The 21,025-nt window shown below is 50.3% G+C and overlaps 1 protein-coding gene across 1 annotated transcript in view; it reads right to left on the reverse strand.

Annotated features, from left to right (window-relative positions):
• Positions 1 to 19,894, reverse strand: part of CTNNBIP1 (catenin beta interacting protein 1) — a 45,930-nt gene extending 26,036 nt beyond the window's left edge. Inside the window, exon 1 of the mRNA XM_055419522.2 lies at positions 19,617 to 19,894. The gene's annotated coding sequence lies outside the window, so the exon portion shown is untranslated. The remainder of the gene's footprint in view (positions 1 to 19,616) is intronic.
• Between the last annotated feature and the right edge of the window lie 1,131 nt (positions 19,895 to 21,025).

The raw sequence follows: 21,025 nt of genomic DNA on the forward strand, positions 1-21,025 counted from the left end.
GGAGGAAAGATGGGGTGGGGCTGGGGGGTCCCTGCTGGGCCATGGGAGGGCCAGGCCTCAAGCTGCGGGGTGAGGATGGGAGGGCCCGGGACGCTTTGGCAGGTGGAACTGTGGGCCAGTGGCAGCATCAGAGCCTGGGGCGGCTGCAAGAGGGGATGTGGGGAGGCCTAATGTGCCAGCTTCCAATCTGCTGTCGACGGCCCTGAGGACAGGCTGAGCAGCCAGGGCTGGGCTCCAGGGTTCACGGAGAAGCTCTGGAAGCACAGCAGACTCACCCTTCAGAGGAAGTTCGTACCACCATGCACATCCCCAAGGCGTTCTGGACACAGAGTCAAAATGTGGGAACTGACCAGATCTGGGAAACATCCGGGGTACTGCTGGGAGACGCTGTACTGGATGGGGTAGGGGGTGGGTGGCACTCTGGGAAGAAGGAATGATGTGAGTAACCACAAAGAACTGACATCCTGGCCAGTCAAGTGGCCTTGGGGAATGCATTCATTCATTCAAACAATCAACAAACATACTGAGCGCTTACTGGGTCCTGGGATGATGTGCTGTGCTGTGCTTAGTCACTCAGTCATGTCAGACTCTTTGTGATCCCAGGGACTGTAGCCCGCCAGGCTCCTCTGTCCGTGGGGATTCTCCAGGCAAGAATACTGGAGTGGGTTGCCATGCCCTCCTCCAGGGGATCTTCCCAACCCAGGGATGGAACTCAGGTCTCCCCCATTGCAGGCGGATTCTTTACTGTTTCAGCCACCATACAGCAGTGCAAACACAGTCAAAAGTCCCCATGTACATTCTAGGGAGCGGGGAGAACAGACAAAACAAAACAGAATGGAATCTATGCCTAAATAACCTAGTACGGAGGAAGGAGATGGGTGCTGCGGTAAAGAAACTGAGCTGGAGGAAGGGAACAGGAGTGCAGGGTAGTTGGGTGAAGGGGTAAGCTCAGGGAAGCTGGACCGAAGCTGGACTGGGGCTTTGGGCCAGGAGGGATGGAAGCCAGGGGAGGAGGGGGAGGGGACTGGATCACAGGAAGGATAAGTTGGGGGGATGGGGGAGATAAGATCCCCTTCCGTGCTCCACGTGCTGCCCAGAATCCTCGGTTTCTCAGCCTCAGCACTGCAGACACTGGACTGGATAACTCTTCATTGTGGGGACTGACCTGTTCGTGGCAGAGTATTTAGCAGCATCCTGTGCTCTGTGCGCCCAAAGCACCTGCCCCTCGGCTGTGACAACCCATAGTGTCTCCAGACTTTGCCCTGTGTTCCCAGGGGCAACCAACGTTCCCCAGGTGAGAACACTGCTTGAAAGGAACAGCTGACACACATTCTCACTCACTGTTGGGTGGGCACTGATCTGAACCCTTCATGTCAAACATCCCTATGAGGTTTTATTATACAAATGAGGATACCAGTCTCTCCTCATCCAGCTAGTAGGCCCTAGTCTACTGTGGGGCAGGATTCGAACCCAGACCGTCCAGGCTCCGACCCCTCTGCTACACTGCTTTCCAGCACATAAGTAGGTGGATAAAGGTGCGCTCAGAGCCAGCAGAGGGAGGCGGGCCTGGGCCTCAGGCTCGGCTGCAAGTCCCAGTCGGGGCCACACCTCTGGCCCCCCAGCGACATTAAAACTGGGGCACCAGAGAGAACTTCCGCGAGCTCCACTCTCAGTAATTAAACTGCAGCCTCTTGGACTCGAGTGCCTCGTGAGCAGCTGCCTTAATTAATCAACTCCACATCCCTGCCTCCTAAACCTGAAGCCAGGCTTTGCATCCTGGAACCGCACTCCATCGACAGGCGCAAGACAGGTGTGAGGACGGCTCCTCAGGTCAGGGAGTCTGCAGGACGCAGCAGCAGTCCTAGGAGATGCGCTCAGGGTGAGGAATTAGTCCTGAGGTCGCCAATCCAAATGCCAACCTGCTCCCAAGCTCCTTCCTGCTGTGTCAGGCCAGGCGAGCTTGCAGAACAACACTGATAATTACTGTGGTTGCTAGAGCATTCCTGGGGGCCGCGCGGTGTCAGGCCTGTTTAGCACACCGAGTCCTCAGGACAAGCCTACACGGTAGGAATTATTCCCTTTTTATAGATGAGACAACCAAGGCTCAGAGAAGGCAAGGAACTTGCTCAGGGCCATGGAGTTAATACATGACAAGCCTGGAGAAAAGTTAATATGGAGTATTTATCAGATATTAGTATTGTTTCACCATTATTCGTGTTGAGTGCAATGAATACATTGCAGTCACATTGTAAAATATCCTGGTTCTTAAGAGATACAAGCTGAAGTGTATAAGGGTGAAATGTCTCAACGCTTGCAACTTACTCTCAGTTTTAGGGAAAAGGTGTGTGTATATGTGATGTGTACATGTGTGAATATATGTGTGTATATATGTGTTTGTGTACATATTATATATGTAAGTGTATGAGTGTGTATGTGCATATGTGAGTGGGTATATACGTGTAAATGTGTATGTATGGGCTTACCTCACAGCTTGAGCTTCCCTGATAGCTCAAATGGTAAAGAATCTGCCTGCAATGAGGGAGACCTGGGTTGGATCCCTGGGTTGGTAAGATCCTCTGGAGAAGGGAAAGGCTACCCACTCCAGTATTCTGGCCTGGAGAATTCCATGGACTGTATAGTCCATGGGGTCGCAAAGAGTCAGACACGACTGAGCGAGCTTCACCTCACTTCACTGTGCATGAATGAGTATGTACATATGTGTGTGTGTAAACGCGCATGTATATGCATGCGTGTATATGTGTGGGATGTGTGTGGGTGTGAACGGAGACAGAGTGTGTGAGTAAAGGTTAACATTGGTGAATCCAAGTAAAGGGCATGGGGGTGTTCACTGCATTATTCAGAACCTTCTGCAGATTTGAAATCCAAATGAAAAGTCAGGAAACATTGGAAAGTCCCTGGGAAGTAGGGTCACAGCAGGAGAGGCTGCAGTCGCTCTGGAGGCCCCTCGCATGGGGGGAGCAGCTCTGAAACCCAGACCCTGATGGGGTCCTACTCCCCCGACAGGCGCAGGTGTGCTGCACTGGAGACACTGGGACTCCCAACACCTCAAACCTCGGCGCTCCCACCTCCCCTTTCCCCAGCAACAGGGCACCTTCTGTTCCAGGTGGGAGCTTCTCTGATGGCGGCCCTTTGGGGAAGCTTCTCGAAGCATCAGGATCAAATCGTCATGACGTCATGCGGCTGCCCTGCCCAGCTGTCCAGACAGCACCAACAAAGGCATCCACACTGAAAACCACACTGAAGCTGGGAAGGGGGCTTCAGGGGGCACCCTCCTTCTGTGGCCTGACTCCCCTCAGAGAGCCTGCAGGCCACTCTTGCACGTGGCACATCACACACACCAGAGGACACCAGGACAGGCACGACCTTGCACACTAGACAGGAAGGGCTCCGCCCACTGCCCTTGGGCAGACCCCAGCCGTCTACCACGCTCCCAGCCCAGTGCTGGCTCTCAGGAGGGGGCATCTGGCACTGTCTGGAGAAAGGAGATTTTCGATCATCACAGTTGGGAGGACGCTCCTGGGTAGAACAGCCTAGAATGCACAGGACGGCCACCAAGTCCGCAGCACCAAGGGCGAGGAGCCCTGCCGGGTAGTCACCTCAGTTACCACTTGCACCAGGCTCCTTCCACACCTCGGGCCTTCACATCTGCTGGTACCTCAGCCTAGAACATTCTTCCCTGTTCACTGCTCACTGTTGTACTGTTACCTTCTGAAGACCATGTTTGCACACTGACCCGAATCTCCTCCACTCATGGCACGGCCCTGGTTGCACCCGGGAGTCTGTGCATCTGGTTCCACCTCCACTCTGGAAGCTCCCTGAGGGCAGCCACAGGGTGGGGGTCAGGCCTGCGTGGGTCCCAGGCAGCCCTATTCTCACAGACATATTAAAATGGACCCGCATCTCCCACTGAACAGAATTCTCATCTAACTCCTTAGAGGGGGATGATCTTTTTTTTTTCAGGTCTCCAGTATTTCTGCGGACCCCCAAAAAGCCTGGAGCCCGTAGACTCTGTGCTGCAGGACCTGGTGGATGAAACACTGCTGCCTGTCACACCAGGAGCACCATGCACAATAAAGGGGATGAACAGACTTTAGATTCACTTGGGAACCATGTGGGAGCCCCAGAATACCTTCACCTCAGAGTCCAAGATATCAAAGAACTGAAGGAACCTGTGTGCACAGATTATTTAATGTTGCTATGACTGGACTGGTAAAAGGCATCTGTTGAAAGCTTCTGGTTTAAAAAAAAAATGTTTCTCCTGCGAAGTTGGCCTGATTGGTAGAAAAGTGCCCAGCTCACACTGTCTCTTCAAGTCCTTTTAACTGCTAAGCAAGGCTACCTGGCAGGCCTGCTCTGACAGCCTGTGCAGTTCAGTCAGCACAACGCAAACAGGAAGGGATTTCAGAGCTGGGGACGCTTCCGCAGCTGCACTGGGACACTCCGATCCCGGGCAAAGTCCTCAGGCTCTGACTGAGGGACGTGCAGGTGGTGGTTTTATCCCTGTATGGTAGGGGGACAAGGACAGGAGGAAAGAGAGGCGTCTTCTGACCAAATTTAAAAAGAAGTCCTTTCTTCCTTCCCAGGGAACAGCTGGAGCCCTGGAACCTGGCCAGGCCAGAGCCTGAGACCTGAAGTCAGGAACCAGCGCGCCTACAGAATCCGGCTCCAGGTCTTCCTGATTTAGTCTGAACTTCGGCCTCTCGCAGGTCCCTAGGGGGTGGGTAATGCAGACTGCAGAGCCCTTGTCTATTTATGAATGGATGCCAGGGCAGGAACCCTCAGTTCCCAAGTGGGTGCACACCCCCTCCCACACTCCTGGGCAGGACCTCTCAGGCTGGATGACCTTCACTGCAGGCTGGGCACCTGGCAGTGTCAAAAGCCCACCTCTGCAGGCTGGTGGTAGAAGGACACTTCTCTCCTGCGGCCGACATCTGAGATGCTCCCAGCATGCTGACAACCCACTACCCTAGGGAAAAGTCAATTTGTATTGCTGGTCAGTCTTCTTAGAGGTGGGGCTGAAGTCAACTTGGGGCCGGAAGGACCAGCTCCAAGCCTAATAATCCCAGGGCAGGAGCCTGGCCAGGTTTCACAGACCTTGGGTCACCTCCAGAGAAAGAAGCCAGAATGGAAATTTCAACCCACGAAGCTCCATCAACTCTGCTGCCCACAGCTATGCCAACTCTCGCAGGGTCACCATTTAAAACATTAATCAAATTGGGAAACTGAATATTGTTGCTTGTTTGTTTGTTCTGAAGAAGGGGGAAAACTGACACAGTGCTGTTTATCAGGACCTGCATAAATTCCCTTCACTCAGCCACATGGACTCGTTCATACAACCTCCTGCTGAAAGCAATGAGCCTTGTTCTCAGGGGCAAGCCCAGGCAAGGTGGCCCAATTTTTCCAGTGCCTGCCAGCAGGCTGGCTGCTTCTGCCTTTGCCCGTACTCTCCCACCATCCCTTCCCTCCACTGAAGTCTCCGATAATTGGTTCAAATAAATAGGCTTCCCAGGCCAGGCTCACTGCATCCCCTCAGAAGGGGGCCAGGAAGGCCTCCAGCTTCCTGTTGTGAGAATTAGGTCATTAAACCAATTGGGCTGCTTGCAGGGCGAGGGCTCAGTCCCCCTGTCACGGCCTCCAGAGTCAGCCCCCTCCTCACTGTCCAGCTCTGGAAACAGCTGAGAGGCCCCAGGCCCAGCCTCCTGGGTGAAACTTCTCACAGACTCTTAGAATAGGAAGTTTTAGGATTACTGCCTCTTCTTTCCTATAGGCTTTCAGCATACAGGTATGTGCTAATTTGCACTAAAATAAAGCTATGTTTGTCTACCTGGAAATCATATCCACACTACCGCAATACGTTGCAAGCCTTCATCACACCCTCTTGTCACAGAAGTGCACTGTTTGTTTGGATAACTGCTTCTGCTCCATTTCACAGTCCGTGACCTTCCCTCTCCTTTCCCTCCAGCCACTTCAGAACAAAAAATAATCTGAGGAAAGAGGAAACCTCCCCCTAAGGGGCTGCTGAAGACTCAGTTTCCTTCCTCCCTAAATGTTTAACAAGCTGCTGATCAAAATAAAAAATATTTTAAACAGATGCAACTTCCAGAATCTACATGCGTTTATTCCATTAAGTCACTGGGGAAATAGCGTGAAGATGAGGACTTCTGATGTGTAGCAAGACTTGTCCAGTCTGGAGGCAGGGAGGCTGGAGGCTGGAGAAGAGAGGAAGACAATTGGGGAAAGCACAGCGCCCCAAACAGCAGGAATCCACCCACAGTCACCTGTTCAGGGCCAAGGGCACTGCACAAAAGCTCAGAAGAGTGGACAGAAGTGGGAGGGAGGCTTTAGGTGTCTGTGCGAAACCTAGGAACTATCCCCATTCCCAGTGGGGTGGACACAAACACTAGACCAGCAGGGGAGGAAATCTTTTCCCTTCTTCCCTCCTAGAGTCTTTGGCTGGTTGAATAATTAAATTGACATAAGACATTAAAGGGGCTTCCCTGATGGCTCAACAGCAAAGAATCTGGAAAAAGAAAAAAAGAATCTGCCTGCAACGCAGGAGATGGAGGAGATGTGAGTTCAATCCCTGGGTCAGAAGATCCCCTGGAGAAGGGCATGGCAACCCACTTCAGTATTCTTGCCTGGAAAATACCATGGACAAAGGGGCCTGGCTACAGTCCATAGGGTTGCAAAGGGTGGGACATGACAGAGCACACACAGGCAGGAAGGCAAGACATCGAGGGAAAAAAATTTAATTTCTTATGTACAAGAGCCTCAACGATATAAGGCTTGAAGAATTGACCAGAGCAGGCACCTTTTGTATCTTTTAGACAAAGGAACGATAAATTTGTGAAGAACTGACAAGACCAAGAGGTTTGCTTGGAGCAGTAAACGAGTGAGAAAATTAACAACAGCCTCTCAGCCTTGAACTCCCTGTCTCTGGTGATACGGACTCCGTCCATCCCCTGTACAGGGAAGGTACCTTTCACGTGAGAGATTTATTTTCTGCTTTCAGGGGAATAAAGAAGGGTCAGAGTGTCCTTCTTGCACTGACTATTTCTCTAGCGACTTTAACTCCAAATAATCAATATGCCAAAGTGGTATATGTAGGGCTGGCTTATTCTGCTCCCCTGCACTCGGCACGCCCAGACAATCCAGTTCAGAAGCCAAGTCCCCATCAGCCATTTGTAATGACATCCTCCATTCCTGAAGCCATGAAACCATTGGTCACCAAGTTGCAGAGAAGGGGAAGAAGCTCCTAGCAAAACTAGCCAGTGAGTGTTTCCCCGGGCAAAAAGACTCCTGGTTTTATAGGCCAGCTACTCACCCAAGGCTGTCACATTTCATGAAACGAAACCCAGGAGCCTTTCACAAGCCCATGCCCACAGAACGCAAGCAGAATCTGACCTCTTGCAAAAACTCTCAACTGAGAGGAAAAAGCTTCTCTGGAGGTTAGGGAGAGAGAGAGGTTCATTATACTACAAGTTAGTTTGATGGTATTCCTGATGATTAAGACTTCAAGTCTCAGAGCACTAAAGTTCCTCACAGGTTTACTTGGAGCATATGACATAATGTTAAAAACAGAACAAAAACTACAGGTACCAATGCACACCTGTTCTGCTTCTAGAAAAGTCATGCGAGTCTGCCAGAAAGATAGACGTAAATCTTTGCGACCCCATTGACTGTAGCCTACTGGGCTCCTCCGTCCATGGGATTTTCCAGGCAAGAATACCAGAATGGGTTGCTATTTCCTTCTCCAGGGGAACTTCCCGACCCAGGGATTGAACCCAGGTCTCCCACATTGTAGGCAGATATTTTACCGTCTGAGCCACAAGGGAAGCCCCTCAAAAATGAGTGACTCACTCCCAAAAAGAAGTCCCTACAAGAAATGGAAATCAAGGACTGTGCATGCCATAAAAGAAGGGGAAAGGGACTTCCCTGGTGGTCCAGTGGCTAAGACTCCACACTCCCAATGTAGGGGGCCTGGGTTTGATCCCTGGTCAGGGAACTAGGGAGAAGGAAATGGCAACCCACTCCAGTATTCTTGCCTAGAGAATCCCAGGGATGGAGGAGCCTGGTGGGCTGCCACCTATGGGGTCGCACAGAGTCGGACATGACTGAAGTGACTTAGCAGCAGCAGCAGCAGCAGGGAACTAGATCCCACATGCTGCAACTAAGAGCTCACATGCCACAGGGAAGACCCAAGACCTGAAGTGCTACCACTGAGACCTGGTACAGCCAAATAAATAAAGTTAAAAAATAAAGCAAGCAAGTTGCAGATATCAGATACTCTGCTAAACATCTCACCACTCACTTCCTAAGGTCATGCTCTGACACTGTTCCAATACCATTTCCCCCACCCAAGCAATTTACTACTGACCCAGTGGTGTTCTCTGATGTATGGCCCACATCCACCTCTCCCAACCACACCCCTTACTTTGGCCTGAACCGGTTTTTAATCTAGAATCCAATCGAAGATCTCACCTTCCCTTGGTTCCCACGCTCATTCCTCTCCCTTAGCCTAGAACGTTCACCAGCTTTTCTTTGTCTATCATGATGTTAACAATTTTTAAAAATCAAGGACCACTGTCTCTTTGTCCAGGTTTCCTTAGAACTGGAGTGAGGGTAGACATTTTGGCGAGAAACAACTGTAGCTGATGTTGCCCACGTCCCACTGGAGGTACACAACGCCAGCCTGCCCTGTGTCTGGTGATGCCAGATTTGTGGATCACTCTGTTACAGAGCAAAGTTTCAAATGTACAAAAGAGAGAGTAAGTAGACTAAAAGAAAACAGTAGAAGGAAATAAGACAAAATGAAACCTAGAAGTCATAAGATTAAGGATTTTAAATCTGATTACATAAAAATCAAAATTCTCTGCATAGAAAAAACCATAAAATCAAAAGGACAATGAGACTGTGGAAATACATGTGACATGTGTCAAAGCCATAGGACAAACTGCTGTATATAAAGAATGCCTACAGATCAATAAGAAAAAGACTGCCAACACAAGAAATAATGGGCAAACAACATAATAGATTGCTCTTAAAGATCTGAAATGATACTCTATTTCCTCATCAAGAAATTAAATTTAAATTATAATGATATAGCACTTCCTTCCTATCAGATTAGCAACAAGGCATGGGAAAAAGAGCTATTTCTGCATAATTTTGGTGGGCATATAAAATGTTACTATGGAGGCCAACTTGGCAATACTAAAAATTTAAACAGATGTACCCTTTGCTCTGGGGCTTCCCTGGTGGCTCAGTGGTAAGAATCTGCCTCCCAATGCAGGAGACATGGGTTCCATCCCTGAGTTGGGAAGATCCCCTGGAGAAAGGAATGGCTACCCACTCCAGTATTGTGTGTGGACAATCCCACAGACAGAGGAGGCTGGTGGTCTACAGTCCATGGGGAACCGAAAGAGTCGGACACGACTTTGCAACTAAACAACAACATAACCCTTTGCTCTAACAGAAATTTATCCTACAGATACACTTATACAAAAGCACAAAGATATATGTAGAAGAGTATTTCTTTTTAATAGTAACAAAAGATAGGGAGTTTTGTGGTGCTCCAGGGGTTAAGATTATGCAGTTTCACTGTTGTAGCCCACTGTACCTGAGAACTGAGATCCTGTAAGCCACATGGTACAGCCAAAATGAATAAATAAATGACAGAAAATTTAGATACTCAGCATCAGGGGACACTGAAAAAAAATTAAAGTATAAGCAATCAAAAGAATGACAGGGAACCATTAAAACGAGTGAGATAGTTGTAAATGACCTCAGACAGAAACTTAACCTCTCTGTGCCTGTTTACTCACCTGCAAACTGCGGAGAATAATAGTATTTAGTTCATAGAGTTGTTGTGAAAAATAAATGTGTCAACATAAGTAAAGCACTTTTAACGATACCCAGCACACAGGAAGTGAAGAGGTATTAGCCAGACGACAGCAATGGTGATGACAGTGGAATGGAATGCTGGGTTCCAATATTTAGCGTGAAATGAAAAACATAAGGTGAGTATTACAGTGCGGGGGAAAAAACAAAACAGTGCAAGTCAGGCGTGTGTGCAGCCAGTGTGTACCTTATGCACTTGTACGTGTAGGAGTCTCTTGTTAAGATGAACAAGACAGTCACTAACAAACATCTTTTTCAAGGCATCTCTTTCACCAATTAGCCTTTTGAGTTCTGTACTATGTAAATACTACCTACTCAAAAAAAAAAAAAAAGATGTTCTTTTTAAGGAGGTGAAACGGGGTCAGAAGAGGAGAATAAACGAAAGATCTCCCTCAAGGCAGCCCAGTGCCATGGCTGACGTTGAGCATTTAAGCTCTGCCACCACCACTGCTCACAGGCTGAGACCCCTTTATCTTCCTTGGAGACAGGACGCAAGGGTGGACAGCCAGCACTCAGACCAGAGGTTAAACGATAGGCATGTGCCATTTCTCAGGTGGTGGCGGGCAGCTTCCCCTGGGGAGGGACGAAAGACTCTGCTCCACCATGTCCCACTGTAATCTTCAGGGAAGTAGAGCCAGGGCCCTGGAGAAACCCCACCACCACCTCAAGCCAGCGTACTAGCCTGTAGGTTCCACCCTGTTCCCCCTACAAATTACCCAGCACCCCATCTTCCTGCCACTTCAGCGATTGGCCATAGAGCACACGCTGAGGAACAGTGCTCCCACGGGTCTGAGATCATAGCCGAGTGGGCCTGAGCATGGCGATTTCTCTATCACCTTCTGTTCCTTCCTTAGTAAGACTGGATCAGGGGCTCAGAACTATCACCTCGTCTTTAAAATCTCCAGATCATGTTAACAGCACCTAAGGTTCTGTGTATTTAAATCACATTCCTCCATCCCCCACTCCCTCTTGCATGAGAAACACGAATTTTTAAATGGAAAATCATTCAAATGCCCTCTCCCTGGAGAGAATGGAAGAAACCTAGAGGGTCCAAAACTCGTTTTAGTTCACATTCCTGCAGCAGAACAACATTCTGCAAGGACAAGGGTCAGGATGGATCTGTCAGAAGCCAGGGCTGCCTGGGGCAGGGGGCTGGGAGGCCTTGGTCTGGGCAGGGAGGTCAAAGCTAACCCATATTCTTGGCAACTGAGCCCCTGGTTCACCGGGTGATTTAGTAGGAAGAACAAGGGTGGGGCCCACACTGTGAAAGGTGTCTGAATCCAAAAGAGACCTGACCCTTGAAGGAAGCACCCCCGCCCCTGCCACAGCCCCCCACCAGCTTGCAGAAGCCAGAACTGAAGAACGTGAAGGCTGTAACTTCATCTGTTTGGGAGTTGTTATTCAGTTCAGGGACACGAACCACAGGATTCCAGCAGCAGGAAACATGTGGGCTGGATACTCAGGAGATGCTCAGGCCTGAAAAAGCCTTAATTGGAACTGGTTTCCCAAAGCCTCCCACCCAGATCTCCATGTGGGAGGGAAGATGGAAGTGGGTCACATTCTCCCAGCTGAACTGGCATCACCATGGACTCCGACCACACGTGAACAAGTCTGGGGGCACAGAGTGGCCTGGTCTCCTCGCCAGGCCAGCCATTTCCTCCTGCTCACATGCTGGATGGCTCTGAGGCCCTCTGGACCAAAGGGGCAGCTGGTTGGCACCAGAAAGGCAGTGACACTGAGGGGGCTGGGGGAACAAACATCGCCCAGGAGCGTAGCCCCATCCTGGCGCCTTCCTCACTCTCTGAATGTGGGCAGGCGCCTCTGCCAGCCTTGAGTCCTCTCTACTCCAGCTCCTGCCCAAGGGTGAGTGGATGAACACTGGGTGCTTTTCTAGGACCTGCCAGGCCTCCCTTGACTGGGCTCTTTGGAGGGAACACGAGGCCTGGAGCTGGGCAGACTTGGGGAAGAACAACCCTCCTCTACCCCACTCTAAATATACTGACCCCCAGTGGGGCTCACAGACACAGGTGTCCCTGGCTTCATGCTCAGCGCGCTGATGCAGCCAGCCCCACAGCCCACCTGCCGCCATAAACCTGCGTTCCAAAGTTGGCAGAGGGAGGCCTGGCAGGCAGGGAGAGATTCTAGAGAGCAAAGGTCTGATGGACTTTTCACAAGAAAAGGCACTGAGGACTTTCCTGGTTGGCTGGTGGTTGAGACTCTGCCTTGCAACGTAGCAGACGCCGGTACAATCCCTGGTTGGGGAACTAAGATCCCATATGCCTTGGGGCAACTAAGCCCACACACAACAGTGAAGACCCAGTGCAGAAAAAAGAAAAGAAAGGCACCAGATTGATGGTATCATTTCAAAACAAAAACTCTGGAAAGAGCTCATCACCATGATCACTCCTACTGACTTGAACCCAAGTGACAAAGGGTTAAGGCTTTAAGAGGAAACATAGTTCTTACTAACCATGACTGCCAAGATGCTAATTGTTTCTGCAGATGCCCACACGAGTGCAGCTTTTGTCAAGTGCAACATGCAAGGGCTCTAATCTCCTAACTCTTCCCATGCTCTTCTGGGAAGCCAAGAACAACCTCCAGCTTAACATCCACCCAGGGCAGGTGCCCTTGGAGCCGATGGGGATATCTGGAAATTATGTCCTGACTGCCCCCCACCACTACCCCTGAGAGTTCAAGACACTCTCACCAACACGTTCTTGCTTTATTCACACAGCTCCAACTAGATAATAAACCTCTTGGCCCTAGACTATAAGCTCTGTATGATAAGAACTATTTTTACCCTGTTTGCCACAGTACTCCCAGTGCCTGCCATGGGGCCTGGATCATAATAAAAGTTCAGTAAATATTTATTAATTGAAAACGGAGCCATTAGAAGGAAGGAGGAAAAGAAGGACCAGTGGAAGACAGTCATCACGTCTTGGTATCTCGGTGCTCTTGGTTGACATTACAAAGACATCACAGCAGGGATCAGAAACCCAGCCCTATAAACCCCTTCTCTGCTCTGCCATCAGCAGTCTTCCATCCTGTTATGAGTCACAGTTTACACACCTGCTTACAGAAGCATCTACGGTACAACATGGACATGAGAAATGGAAAAACACAGATTTCCCTGGTGGCCCAGTGGTTAAGAATCTGCCTGCAGAAGACACAGGTCCAATCCTGGCCCAGGAATATCCCACTTGCCTTGGAGCAACTAAGCCCGTGTACTACAGCTACTGCACCTGCCCTCTGGAGCCCATGAGCCGTAACTACTGAGCCAGATCATCCTAGAGCCTGAACTAAGCAACAAGAGAAACCACCAAAATGAAAAGCTCGTGTACCACAGCGAAGAATAGCGCCCGGCTGCCACAACTAGAGAAAGCCCAAGCAGCAGCACAGTCAAAAATAAAGAAGTAAATAATTTTTTTTTTTTAATAAGAAAGTAAGAAATGGAGAAACATTCATGACCTTCAGCCCTTAAGAAACTTCAGAAGGAGGAAAACGATGTTTGGTCCAGCAACACCCACCATGGAAGAACACCTTTCCCTCCAGGGACTGTTGCTTCCTCCTGAAAAGGCTTTGTGGAGGATCAGGGCATAATCAGTCTTTAACAACCTAGTATAACAGCAGCCAGGGCTCCATGCCCTTTCATAAAAGAAGTTCAAAAGCACTTTGGCTCAAACATCATAATGGTCCTGGGAGCTATGAAGGCACAAGTATCATTATCTCTATTTACGATGGAGGAAAGTAAGGCAAACGGAGGTTAATTAGCTTGCCCAAGGTCAGATGAAATGGGGAAAAAGGCGTAGGATTCAAACTCTGCAGCAGCCTCCAGTGTGCTAACTCTGGCCTCCCCACAATGTCACCCACGCTGCGCTTAAGGGAGATGTTTTTTCTTCTCTGTTGTTTCTGCTGAAACACAGCATCTGATAGGAGGCCAAGAGCTCGCACATGGGAGTGCCATCAACTGGCCTTAAGTCTTGACTCTGTTTTCTGACCCATGTGACCTCAGACAACTTACCTAACCTTTCCAGGCCTCAGCTTCTGAATGTGTAAAACAGTAATAATGCTACTTACCTCAGAAATTAACAGTGAGGACTAAATGAGAAAACGTATATGAAATGTCATTATCATTCATTTTCTCATTTTCTAAATGAGTACATATCCCTCTCATCATAATAATTAAAAAAAAAAAACAGTTACATGAGAAACAGGTGGCACCCACTCCAGGTTTAGTTTCTACAAGGCCACAGATGACATGTGACTGACAGGTTCACAGTCTCAGTCTGCCAATGAAATACACCAGGTCCCTGAGAGGGACTTGCAACACAGAAGTCCTATTTGATTCCTTCTGACTCATGTCAGCCTCTCAAGGTTAGCAGAGCAGATGGCATCTTGGACACTGACAGACAAGTGGATGCCTAAGTAAGGATCCGAAAGGCTGGCCAACTGCCCCCAGTCTCCAGAGGCCAACTCTGGATTCCTGGTGAGCTGAACTCCTGGCTTTGAAACACCATTTCTGAGTGCTCTGCTGAGCTTCTCAACTCAGCTCAGCCCAGGCTAAAGACTGCTTTCTAGGTACCACTGTACTCCTGGATCAAGTGATGTACAGGACTGTAGATCAAAGAACCAAACAGGAGGTGTTCAGAGGTGACAGTGTGGCCTGTGGGTACTCAGCAAGAGACTGGAAGAGAAGTGGGGGATGGTGTGGGGGAGAAAAGTTGCCCAGTAGATCTTGATATACTTCCAACAAAGACACTGTGACATGGAATTTCCTGGTGGTCCAGTGGTTAGGACTCTGCATTCTCACTGCCGAGGGCTTGGGTTCAATCCCTGGTCAGGGAACTAAGATCCCACAAGCTGCATGGCACAGCCACACACAAAAAAAGACTATGCAAATAGGTGTGTGTGGTCCCTGATGCACATAAGAGCAGCAGTAGAACTCCAAGGTTACACCAGAGTCATGACCATCCTAAGAAGCTTTTCCTGCTGCACAGAGAAGCAGAAGACACAGGACAAGCCACTGTGCAGGACAAGACGCTAAGAGCTGGCGCTGCTCATTCACTCAACTCCAGAAATGTTTACCCACTACCTGCACACTCAGAAGGAAAAGATGGCTTGAGGGAATCTGCAGGACACACAGACACGCACACCTGGACCTTTGTTAGCCTAGCTGATGGCTCCCACGCCTCCCAGCTATCTAGGCCAGAGACGTGAGAAACTTGATGGGAACAGATGCAACGCTGCTGGCTTCTGAAACCCTTCCAAAAGCAGGGCAAGGAAAGCATGCTCACTGCTCTTCACAGTGTCTGGCTCTCTTTCCTGGGATGGACCCCTAGGAAAAGTTCCCATGCAGTGACTTCCCCCTGTTCTGAATTAAAGAGTAAAATCCAAACTCCTCACAGTGGCCACAGATCTAACTCCCGCCAGCTCCTCACTCAGCCCACTCCAGCTTCCTTGGGCTTGCTGTTTCTGCTGCCCTCTGCCATCAGCTGGGTCTCCACTCAAAATTACCTCCTTAGGGACTTGCCTGATGATCCAGTGGCTAAGACTCTGTGCTTCCAATGCAGGGTGGCTGGTCAGGGAACTAGATCCCATAGGCCGCAACTAAGAGTTTGCATGCCACAACCAAAGATCCTGCATGCTGCAACCAAGATGCAGTGCAGCCAAATAAATAAATAAAAATGCATTTAAAAAAAATCCACCAAAGTTACCTCCTCAGAGCTCACTACAGTTATGACCCAGGCATTCTCCACCTCACTGCTCTCTTTTATTCTCCCTGCATCTTTTTTCACCATCCTGTTTTATTCACATGTGTACTTGTTTACCATCTGTCTCTCCCACTAGAACATGAATTTCGTGCATCTTGATGATCTTGTTCTTGGCTCAGTCCCCAGCATCTACAACAGTGCCTGGCACATAGTAGGTGCTCAATAAGCCATTCAATTTAAGAAATGTTTATTGAGTGCCTACAAACTTTAACAGTAGACCAAAAAAAGACAGAAATCTCTGCCCTAAAAGAGCTTAAATTCTGATGGGAGGTAAGAAGTAGATAAATAAATAATGGTGAAATAACTGCTTCAACCAAGCCCTTACCAAGGGGTCAGTGTAGTTCTAAGACTCTAATAGGTATTACTTAATTTAATCCACCCAACAACTCCATGAAGGAAGTATTAATAGTTTATTAATGGGGAAACTGATGCACAGAGCAGTTAAGTTACTTGCTGAAGGTCATGAAGCTCATGATGGCAGAACCAAGATCCAAACCCAGGTTTAGTCCTGTGTTTGGACTAGTCCTGTGTTTAGACCTTGGGCTCTGATTAAGAGCTCTGCTTCATATTTGCTGGGTGTCGAATAACTAGTCGCTCAGCACCCTTAGCAGCTGTTCCCTGCAGGCAGGGCTGGAGCGAGAGCCGACCCATCAAGGAAGGGCTGCCCTGCTCTGTGAGCGTGGTGACATGGAGACTGCTGGGCTGACCCCCGTGTTAGACTCTGGATGAAGAAGAAACCGATGAAAGGACATGGACAGGGCTTCCCTGGTGACTCAGCGGTAAAGAATCCACCTGATGATGCAGGAGACACAGGTTAAATCCCTGATCCAGGAAGATCCCACCTGCTGCAGAGCAACAAAGCCCGCCTCTACTATTGAGGCTGCACTCTAGACCTGTGCTCTGCAATATGAAAAGCCACCAGAATAGAAGCCCAAACACCACAGCTAGACAGTAGCCCCACTCACTGCAACTAGAGAAAATGCCAGAGCAGCAATGAAGAGTTAGCACAGCCATAAGTAAATAAACACATTTTTCTCTTTAAATTAAAAAAAGAAAACATAGATAAGGTCAGCATTTCCGGGGTCTAGTTTCAGGTGCTGTGAAACACCCAGGCAGGTCAACCAGTACTTGATGAGTATACTTTGGGGGTGGGATCTAGACGCTGTGAGAGAAGGAAAGCTGATTTCCAATAGAGACCCTGGCCTCAGAAAGCTTAGGGTCATGCACCTGCACTTGAAGCTGAGAGGTAGAAAGTGACAGGTGCCATTAGCAAATGTATAGACTGGTATAGGATTTCAAGAGTTACTCAGGGGAGTAACTCCATGCTCCCAATGCAGGGGGCCCGGGTTCAACCCCTGGTCAGGGAACTAGTTCCCACATGGTGCACCTAAGAGTTCTCATGCCTCAACTAAGAATTCGCATGTTGCAACTAAAGATCCCACGTGCAGCAAAGGAGATCCAAGATCCCGACTGCCACAACAAAGACTTGGCACAGCTAAACAAATAATTTTAAACAATAAATGTTAAAAACAATAACAACAGTTACTCAATCCCTGGAGGCTAGGGGTGCCCAACCATAAGAGGGGCCTGGCTTATATAACGCCCACGGTCCTCTAGCTCAGAACCTGTTCTGACAGCATAGATTTGGAGCGGCATGGAAATCTAAGTTTTATTCCGGTTAATGGTTCAAGTTCATGGCCACTGAGCAGTTCTCCCACCCACCGCGAGATCAGTCCCAACCTCTCTGGGCAACATTGTACAGCAGTGGGAGGGCAATCATGCTCTCGTTTAAATAATGCAGCCAGATGTGGGAATGAAGTCCAGTGTGTGCTGCCCTCCTCCTCCTCCTCAAAATGTTTTTTAAGCCCACAAACCCTCTCCCCTTCAGAAAGGGGTGATCCATCTGTAAGCACCTTGTCAGAACGTGGAGACCTAGTCACCCTGTTCCCGTCAGGATCTCTAGAGTCTAGCACAGCGTCTGGCTCACAACAGGTGTTGAGTATGGTTTGCTGAGCTAAACCTGAGCATACCCAGGTCTAGAAATTCTCTGCCAGATATCTAAGTCTCACTTAGTGTTCCCTGAAGTTTCGCTCTCAGTCTCTCCCTGGGGGAACAGACTGATTTCATCTCTTTACTTCTGCTACCACTACCCTGGTTCAAGCCACCGTCATCTTTTGCCCAGCAGTTGCAATGTTCAGTTTCCCAACTAGCTTCTTGCCTCTACCTGCCAGGTGAGTCCTGCTAACCTGACAGCAGAGACTGCTCAGACACATTTGGCCCACCAGAGAGGCCAAATGTGGCCATGTGGGGTCTAAAAGAGGCTGGGTATCCAGACTTAGCTGTCTTGGTTACCAGGTGCAAGAAAAAGGAAGGTGGCTGGGGTGGGGGTGATGGCAATCATTCCTGCTCCTTACAATCCAATCTCCATATGGAGGCCAGCATAATCTTTCAAAACTTAGATTTTATCACCTCTCTGCTTAAATCCTCCAATGATTTCTAACTGCACTTGGGGGAAAAAAACCCAAACTGGTTCTTTCCACCTTCACAGCACTTACCACTACTAAACTTACTTTGTCTGCTTATTTATTTACCCCTTTCTCTTGAGAATGTCAGCTACAGGAGGGCAGGGGCTATGTCTCCAGACTCCAGTGCCTGGAAAGCCACATAGGAAGTGCTCATAACTGAATGAATGAATCTCCATCCCAGGGAGGCGACTTGTATAGATGAGGGCCACTCACTCCACCAGGAAACCATGAATGACACACTGACACCTTTATTTATAATTCGAAATCCTGCTTTAAACCAGGGGAAACTTGGTCTCTCTGGACACTTGAATGGCCCAAGAGATCAGTATCACTTAGAGTCTAAAGCCAGGAACTAGAGCCCAGTAGTCGCAGCAGGGAGCTAAGAGTCAGAACCTAAGGACTAACTCTGACTTGCCTCCAGGTTCCTTAGCCACACCCCCATGCCTCAATTTACCCAGCAGTCAGCCAGGCACACTTTTCTAAGTTGTGTGAGTGACAGGAGACAAAGTAATTAACAGTACTAGCATACTTGATCCTCGGACAGGAGGTGACGCAAGCCTCACATCGCGTTATTTGTAAAACTCTTGATTTGCAGCCAACACAGGCCTTCTGGGCCTTCCCAGGGGCTAACCTGACAACGGGGACTGTTCAGACATGTTCCGCACACCAGAGAGGCAGACATGTGGGGCCTAAAAGAGGCTGGGTATCCAGAGCTAGGTGTCTCGGTTACCAGGTGCACAGGAAGGTGGCTGGGGTGGGGATGATGAGGAGAAGGCGAGAAGTGCAGTTTGGGGTTCCCAGTGGTCAATCTTGCAGGTTCACAGATACATGCCCGCCATACAGGCGAGACATGTGCCTACAACGTGCACCTTCCAGGAACACTCACGGGGGACACGACAGTTCAGCCAGACTAGAGAGAGGAAGAGCGACCCAGGAGCCAGACCTCGGCAGCATTTAGTTTGGGGAAATACGGGGGGCTCTTTATAGACGGTCAGTCAGGATGCTAGAGCGGGGTGCAGGTGAGGAAAGAGACAAGAAGGCGCGGGACCTGAGGCTGAAAAGCCGCGACAACCACGCCGACACGGTGGGGTGAGCAAGAGCGGATGGCTCGCACACCTGTGGAGGCGACCCCCCAGGGAGGAGAGGCTGAGGACGGCTGGATGGTGGTCTGCCGCGGGATCGGGGGCGGAGGCGGCGAGCGGCAGGAGGCAGCGGCGGCCAGGCGGGGCAGGAAACCCGGCCCAGACCAGGGCTCCGTGCCGGTGGTCCGGCCGATGGGTCCCAGTCGGGTCGGGGGCGCAGTCCGCGGCCCCTCCCCGGGAGACAAAGGGCTGGCTGCTCCCCGAGCCCCGGAGCGGCGAGGGCCCGGGCGCTGCGGGTGTGGGCCGGCCTCGGCGCTTACCTGGGCCGCCCGACCCGGCCAGGCGGGCGGGGGCTGAGGGTCCGAGAGCGGCGCGCGGCGGCCTGTTCCGGGACGCGCACAGCCCGAGCAGCCGCGACGGCAGCAGCGGCAGCGGCAGCGGCAGCGGCAGCAGCAGCAGCAGCAGCGGGAGCGGCCGCCTCAGCCTCCGCCTCCCTCTCCGTGAGTCACCGCGGCGGGGAGGGAAGGAGGCGCCAGGCCGCCAGGGGAGGGACCGGCGGAGAGGGCGGCATCTGGCTCCGCGCGGGCGACGGAGGCGCGGTCACGGCAACGCCCCGGGATGGAGGGTGGCAGAGGGCCGGCGTAGGGGCGCGGCCTGACCATGTAATGGGCGTGGCCTGGAAGTCTCAGTGGTTCTCACTGGTTAAGTGGGCCAGTGGGGCGGAGCTCTCAGCTGAGAGGTGGGTGCTGCGGAGCGCTCGGGCAAGCTCACTGGGCCCTTCGGAGGTGGGCGGGGAAAGTGGCCCCGGGGCGGAGCCAAGAGATGGGCGGGTGGAACCCGGTTGCGGGTATGGCCTAGAGGCTCTCAGAGCAAAGGGGTGGAGCGGGTCGAGGGTTGGCAAGGGAAGAGGGGCGGGGGCTCCGAGGGGGAGGTGGCCTAAGGGCGGAGCCCGGGCTAAGGATGGAGCCGGCGTTGCGGTAAAGCAGCTCAGCATGTCCCTAGCTGCTCCAGAAGCACAGTGATCCCGTAAAAATAATGGCCTCTCCCACACATGCGTCTGGGTTTAAAAATGGGAGCGGCCACACGAGGCGGAATCCTTAGCAAGACCCGTTTACTAAGGACCCCTGAAAAATCTGAAATGGACAAGGTTGCAAAACACTTAGAGGAGTGGTCTTCCTGGGTCTTGGAACTGGATATATTGCTACCTTTGAAGCAGTTGGGCCCACTCTTGACTTGAGGGCCTGTCTATCCACCGAACCCCGAGGGAGCGGCTAGAGAAGGTTGCCCTTGGTTAAAATGTTGCTATAGAAAGTCTGACTCGATCTGCTCGGAAGAGGGTATAAACAGCCTCCTTCAGGCAAAATGCGAATTGCTCTGAACACCCAGCTTCCCTTTTAAAGGGACGCGTGTCTTCAAGCGTGGTCTCACTTTTCGACATTTAACTTAACAATTGCGTAGTGTGACACTAACCACAGTTTCAGAGGCCTTACTGTGCCGCTTTCCCCAGCCTTTCTGCTCCTTTTCTCTCCCATCCTCTTCCACTTCCCTCATTTTTCTTCCCCTTCCCTATGCAAGAAGGATACGAGATACTTTCTTTTTCTGTTATATTCTCTAATGTCCATATTACTTTTGATTTAATAACTTTTTTAACTTAAAATTGAGGAATATTTTAATTTTATCAAAATCATGAGATTATGAACTTTTAAAGGCCAGAAATAGGTCAACAGTG

This window comes from Moschus berezovskii, chromosome 17 (genome assembly GCF_049115385.1).
Source record: "Moschus berezovskii isolate FMDL1 chromosome 17, NW_MosBer_1.0, whole genome shotgun sequence".
NCBI lineage: Eukaryota > Metazoa > Chordata > Mammalia > Artiodactyla > Moschidae > Moschus > Moschus berezovskii.